Genomic DNA, 7274 nt, shown 5'->3' with positions numbered 1-7274 from the left:
GACATGGCCAATATGATAATTTGTTTAGCTTGACTCTTCATGTTTGTGACAGGAGAGTTTTCCCCTGCTTTTTCCCTTCATGGGTGATGGTGAATGGGAAGTAGAGAAAATAGATTTTTTTCCACTGAAAAAAATTTAAATTTAATTTTTTTCTATTTTATTTTATTTTTTTTCACACCATATGCATTTATTAAGCACTTAATACATGTTGGAAGAAACAGGGGATACAATGATAAAAATCAAACAGTCCTTGCCCTCCAGGAACTGACATGTTTTGGATATACATGAATATTCCAACTTTTTTTCATACGTAAGGATAGGCACTGGACCTATGATTTCATTGGTATAGGAAACTTATGTTCAAGACCTTCTCCCTAACTTATAGCTTTAAGAGACCAGAAAGAGATAAGGAGGCTAAAAGCCTTGCTCTAGGTCACAAAGCTATTGTCAGATAGGCAGGATTGGAACTCAGATCATCCTCACTTCAAGTTGAACTCTCCATCTTCTATGTCACCCCATCTTCTATTCCACATCCTGATGTTGATACAAATATTTAGACAAATGAATATAATTTTATTTTTCATTTTTAACACAGTTCATATCACATAAAACAATTCCAACTTTTGGTCAGGTGATACTTCTTCTTAAAGCATTTACAGTATAGACCACAAAAGAATTTTTTTTTTTACATTAACCAACTGAGACACAAATATTATTTATGTATGCTAGCTTCACAAGCCCTTGACCTAATTGTCTCCACAGTATTACTAAGACTTAAAGGACCCTAACTTATTGTTGTTGGTCTAAAGTCCTAAGCCTAATAGCTTAATTTTAGACTTAAACTTGGATGTTCCCCTACCAACAATTTATAATTTAATAGATCTGGTATTAAGCTTACAAGCCTTTTGACTATAGGAAATTGCCGCTAAGAGTAGGAATGTTGCAGGGAACCAATATCTCCCCAACTTCATGTCAGTTCCAGGTAGGAGTAGATTGTCAACTTGCATTCAGTCAGGCTTACAGTCTGCCAGGTGTCAGTGGGGAAACTGAACCAGGAGAATCCTACCTCAGCCCAGGCTGAACAGCCATTCTCCCACCTTTCCCACGAGATCACCTTATTCAGCTGATACCAGCATCTCACAGGCTTACTGGCATCATGGATTGGAGGTTCAGACTGCCTTTCTTGCTATCCATACCTGGAGTTAGAGTCAGAAGAACAGTCACTTAATAGTCCCATAGCATCTTAAAATAGCAAGTTCTAATAATCAGGTTTCAGATATGACTATAATTTCACATTGGCTAAGGAACATCTTTTGAAGCAAGTCTCAGGTGGCTTACCTGCCTTTCTATATATGTTCTAGTTCCTGATTAAATAGCAATCATAAGATCAAATTTACCATTAAAACCTTAACTTTTCCATCAATGCCAAATTTTACCCAAGGTTACCTTCCTCTAGGAAATTTAGACTAAAATTCTTTTCTCCAAACTAAAAATGTCATTGATTTATTCTCAGTAATTCAGTCAATTGTTTTAATACTAATTGCTTTTACTTCACTTTGTAACATGTTCAATTTTTCTCCCCATCACTCCCCTCCCCCCACTTTGTAATACCTTGCATTCTGATTACTCCTTCCCTCAATGTACCCTCCCTTCTATCACACACCCCACCCTTCCCTTATCTCCATCTTCTCTCTTTTCTTGTAGGGCAAGATAAATTTCTATACCCCATTCCCTGTATTTCTTATTTTTTGGTTATATGCAATAAAAATTCTCAACCTTCATTACTAATCCTTTGAATTCCAACTTCTCTCCCTCCCTCCCTCCCCATTCCCACTGAGAAGGCAAGCAATTCACTACAGACTAAATATGTGTTGTTTTGTAAAAGACTTCCATAATAGTCATGTTGTGTAATACTAACTAAATTGCCCTCTATCCTACTCTATCCCCCCTTATATTTTTAATTCCCTCAATTGACCTTGTCCTTTCCCAAAAGTGTTTATTTCTAGTTACTTCCTTCTCTCATTTGCCCTCCTTTCTATCATTTCCCTCACCTCACTTGTCACCTCCTTCCCTTCTTTCCTGTGGTGTAAGATAGATTTTCATATCAAATTTAGTGAGCGTGTTATTCCCTCCTTCAGCCATATGTGGAGAGAGTAGCTTCACTTTTCCCCTCTTTCCTTCTCCCTTTTCTCCTCTATGGAACAACATTTTTCTTATCTCTTTTGTGAGTTATAGCCTGCTTCATTCCATTTCTCCCTTTCTCCTCCCAGTATTTTCCTCCCTCACCCCTTAGTTTTTATTTTATTTTATTTTTTGTGTGTGTGGATATCATCTCTTCTGATTCAACACAACCTGTACTCTCTGTCTATATGTGTGTATGTGTGTGTGTGTTTGTGTGTGTATAATCCCTCCACCTACCCAAATACTGAGAAAAGATTCAAGAGTTATAAATATTTTCTTTCCATGTAGGAATGTAAACAGTTCAGCTTTAGAAAGTTTTTTATGATTTCTATTTCCTGTTTACCTTTTCATGCTTCTCTTGATTCTTGTCTTGGAAAGTCAAATTTTCTGTACAGATCTGGTCTTTTCCTCAATATGAATGCTTCATAGCCCTCTATATCATTGAATGACTATTTATTCCCTTGAAGTATTACACTCAGTTTTGCTGGGTAGGCGATTCTTGGTTTTAATTCTAGTTCCTTTGACTTCTGGAATATCCTGTTCCAAGCCCTTCGATCCCTTAATGTTGAAACTGCCAGATCCTGTGTTATTCTGATTGTATTTCCACAATACTCAAATTGTTTCTTTCTAGCTGCTTGAAGTATTTTCTCCTTGACCTTGGAACTCTGAAATTTGGCCACAATATTCCTAGGAGTTTCTTTCTTCAGGTCTCTTTCAAGAGGTGATGGGTAGATTCTTTCAATATTTATTTTGCCCTCTGGTTCTAGAATATCAGGCTCTTGTTTTGATCATGGCTTTCAGGTAGTCCCAAAATTTTTAAATTGTTTCTCCTGGATCTATTTTCCAGGTCAGTTGTTTTTCCAGTGAAATGTTTCACATTGTTTTCTATTTTTTCAAACTTTTGGTTTTGTTTTTTAACTGCTTGGTTTATCTCATAGTCATTCATTTCCCTGAACTCAATTCTCTCTTTCAACAGATTATTTTGTTCAGTGAGCTTTTGAACCTTCTCCTCCATGTGGCTAATTCTGCTTTTTAAAGCTTCCTTCTCCTTATTGGCTTTTTGAACCTCTTTTTCCAATTGAGTTAGCTTCTTTTTAAAGGTGTTATTTTCCTCAGCATTTTTTTAGTTCTCCTTTAGTAAGCTGCTAACTCTCTTTTAAAGCTCTTCTATTACCTGAGCCCAGTTTAAGATCCCTTTGGAAGCCCTGGAAGTGGGGTCTTGACTTCCTCTGACAGTATGCGTTGTTCTTCCTCATTCGGAAAGATGGGAGGAGACACCTGTTCACCAAGAAAGTAACCTTCTATGGTCTCATTGCTTTCCCTTTTTGGGGCATTTTCCCAGCCAGTTATTTGACTTCTGAGTTTCCTCTCCATAACCACCTCACCTCCAGTTCTGCCAAGCCAGCACTGGGGGCTGAGATTCAGATGAGCTGCTCCAATCCCCCAGGGACTTTAGGCAGAGGCAGGACCACTATTCAGTGTGAGATTAAGATCAGCTGCTCAGGTGGAGGCAGGGCCACCACACAGGGCTGAGTTCCCTCAGGGGCTTTACAACGAGGCCTTCAACAGTGGATGCAGGCTACTGCCTGCCCCATCTGAGGAGGCCTGAGTTATGGGGACAGCCTGCTGCCTTCTTGGACAGCTGAAAAAACCCTCTCACTGACTTTTAGTGCCTGTGGGTTGAGGGATCTGTGCTGCCACTGGAGATTCTAACTCTGAAGCCAGCTCAGTCCTGCTCCTCTCAGTGCTGCAAGGCCAAGGCTGGGCTGGGCTCCGCTCAGTCCAGTGCGACAGACCTTTCCCATCAGTCTTTCAGGTCACTCTGGGCTAGAAATCTCCTCCACTCCATTGTTCTGTGGCTTCTGTTGCTCTAGAATTTGTTGAGGGTCCTTCTTTATAGGTATTTTATGGGTTGTGGGGGAAGAGCTAGTTTATTTGCGTCTTTCTCTAAATTTGATTTTAAAAAATCAAGATAAAACGTTCCATAGGATATCCTGGGGAAACCACATAACTCAGGCAAGTCAACAACTAGTCAGCAAGCATTTATTAAGCATCTACTATATTTCAGGCATTGTTCCAAGCTCCAAGGGTACAAAGAAAGGCAAAAGTAGTCTTCTTTTATTAGTTATTTGGTTTTTATTCAATATTTAGGGTTAATATGACACTTGAGGAATTGGTTGTGTTGTTGTACATATACAGATCTTTTTATATATATGGAAATTTACAACTATTGATTATATATATATATATATATATATATGTATAGGTGGACAAAATCAGGTCTTCTGGAAAGGTGATACATGGGGCCATGCTTTAGAGCCCTAATGGAGGGAAGCACAAAGGTAATCAATGCATCAATAAAGAATTACTACTGTATAGTGTTTTCTATCCAGGAGTATTATCTTCTGGACCTAAGGGAACCTGTAGCACCTACATACAAAGCAGGTAGTTTATATACCTGTGGGGCGCTGGCTCTGCTTGACATCAACCACTGAGACTATACAAGTCATATCCAGCATTATACGCTAACTACAACAGAGTTCTATTCCCCATTTCTAACTTTAGGAAGAAACTAGAGTGTGTTCACAGGTTTTACATTTCTGGTGTTTAGTCACTAATCAGAGGAAGGATTTGGCCTATCTGAAAGTGGATCATACATAACTCCTCACCCCCTATCATGTTCTCTCGATTGGCAGTGCATTCAAAGGTTTTAAAATTGCAGCTCCTTTTGGATTCCTCAAAGAGAATCTGCACTCTCCTTTAAATAGCTCTCTTCCTCCAGATTCAGGTTGACCTTCACCACATCTGAAATGCCATTCTGCCCCAAGACACATGGGACACTAAGGAAGACATCCTCATTAATGCCATGTAGGCCCTTAATCATGGTGGAAATTGGGTGCACTTTCCTAAGATTCTTCATAATGCTTTCTGCCACATCTGCCACAGACAAGCCAGTGGCCCAAGAAGTGTAGTTCTTCAGTTTGATTACCTCATAAACACTTTCAACCACCTGTTTATGAACAACTTTCCAATTCTCTGCATCAGCCTCAGTTCCCAAAGAAGGATGCAGGTTCTTTAGAGAAACACCACCAAGATTCACACTGCTCCATACAGGAACACTGGAATCTCCATGTTCCCTAAGGACCCATCCATGACAACCTGAAGAATGGACACCAAGTCTCTCCCCCATTAGGTTAACAGAAAAGGGCAGAATCTGCAACCACTTCCAATAACATGGTTTTTAAGAAAGCCACTTAGCTTCCAGGCTACACATGTCAAAATACCCAGTGAACTAGAAACAACAAGCAGCTTGCAATTAGGGCTGTATTTAACAATGTTGGGAATGATGAATTTAAAGATATTCACATTATGCTGGACCAAATTAAGATGACTTTCTCCCTCCTGTTGACATGCCCCAGCCGTAACAATGACCAGTTTTGAGTTTGCAGTCACACTGTGACTTGCCAAAAGTCTTTGCTAGAAACAATCTTTGGCATTTTGAGGAAAAGGCTACCATGTTGGAGTTCCATCATCTCTCCCTTTAGTTTGTCTTCTATTACATCAACTAGGGCAAGTTCATTGGCCAATTCCTTTGTTAAGACACTAATGGAACATGCCATGCCAACTGCACCAACCCCAGCAACAGTGATGTTGTTCTAGGAAGCCTGGTCTTCCTTTGGGACATTCAAGATCAGCTGATCCTTGAGAGCGGATGCCATTTTGGAGGGTGTCTGGGGGGATAGCAAAAATTGAATTGAGGTTTCTGGTCAGGCTGAGAAAGTTCTGAGTTAGATATAAGGTTACTGCTCCCAGACTCCAAGGCAAAAATAGTCTTGAGGGAGCTCACAACTTAATGGTAGGGGGACAACATGCAAACAGCTACATATAAATAAAATATATACAGGACTGACTATTATTACAAGCACTACAGAAGGAACATTGTGAAACTTTTAAAGGTTCATGGATCAATAGAAAACCAGATTCACTACTCTGAACCTCAAATAATGGAGCTCTAGCAATGGAATTTCAGTCAAGATAACAGACTAAGGGAGGCACTTCTAGGTGAGAAGAGAAAAGCCTTTATAATGGCCCTCCCATCATATCATACAGCTAGCCATTTACTAAGCTAAGATATGGGACATTACCTATTCTCCACGAGTCCTGACTAGAGGCAGGATAATATGAGAGAACCTATCTTTTTTTTCTTCATCTCCTTATTTTCAGTTCTATTAATTTCCATTCGATTCACTTTACTTTAGTCCAATGTATCTCAACTTCTTCTAAGTGTACTTAAAAAGTCAGATTTTCCAAAGGTAAAGGAATAGATAGTCCTCCTCTGGGACAATCTGACCTATAATTCACCCCACTTTCTGCAGAGACATAGTCACCAACTGGAGACAAAGCGAAGAAGTAGAAGAAGGCCTATCCACTCTGTCCTTTGGAATACTTTTATTTAGCAGGACGGTTCCCACATAAGGTTGGGTGAAGTCGGGCCAAATATGAAATCACATCCATCGGGATGTGGGGCCCATTTCAGGGTCCCTGAAGATAGCAGTTTAGGATACCATCTCCCAAAACACAGGAGAAGGATGATGATGCCAAGCACTCTCCCCATTGTTTACCATTGGCCTAATTGACTGAATTCTCACTAATCCTATTATGTTTCTAATTAATTTGGCTTGGTGATTTATTTGGTTATCCAGTACCTAATAAAGAAAACATATACTCACAAGCACAAGTCACTTAAGGGAATCTTCTATCTTGTGATTCCCCCTCTACCAGAGAAATTGAGAGCGACAAGGGAAGGCAATGCCTTCTTTAGTGCCAAGCGAACCAAGAAAGGTGGTCTCCCTGCCAAGAGTTGAACAGGAGGCTGATAAGTCAACTTGATTTTTACCCTGTCTGGTAAACTCTTAGTGGACTCACGAACATGTGAATGTGAATAAAAGTGTGTGAGTGAAAGACTGCATGTGCTAGCGAGTGTTTTGTGATCAAAGCTCAGCTTTAGTTTCCATTGGAATAAAGGCTAGTTTTCACTTGGCCAAATATAGCTCATTCTACTAAATATTGCAATCCTGCTTAAATTACATCAC

At 39.6% G+C, this 7274-nt stretch overlaps 1 pseudogene; it reads right to left on the bottom strand.

Annotated features, from left to right (window-relative positions):
* Positions 1-4604: 4604 nt before the first annotated feature.
* On the bottom strand, positions 4605-5816 carry LOC140506392 (L-lactate dehydrogenase A chain pseudogene; annotated as a pseudogene).
* Positions 5817-7274: the final 1458 nt, after the last annotated feature.

Source organism: Notamacropus eugenii, chromosome 5, assembly GCF_028372415.1.
Source record: "Notamacropus eugenii isolate mMacEug1 chromosome 5, mMacEug1.pri_v2, whole genome shotgun sequence".
NCBI lineage: Eukaryota > Metazoa > Chordata > Mammalia > Diprotodontia > Macropodidae > Notamacropus > Notamacropus eugenii.
The sequence above is the reverse complement of the archived record's forward strand: the minus strand, read 5'-3'. Positions and strand labels throughout refer to the sequence as shown.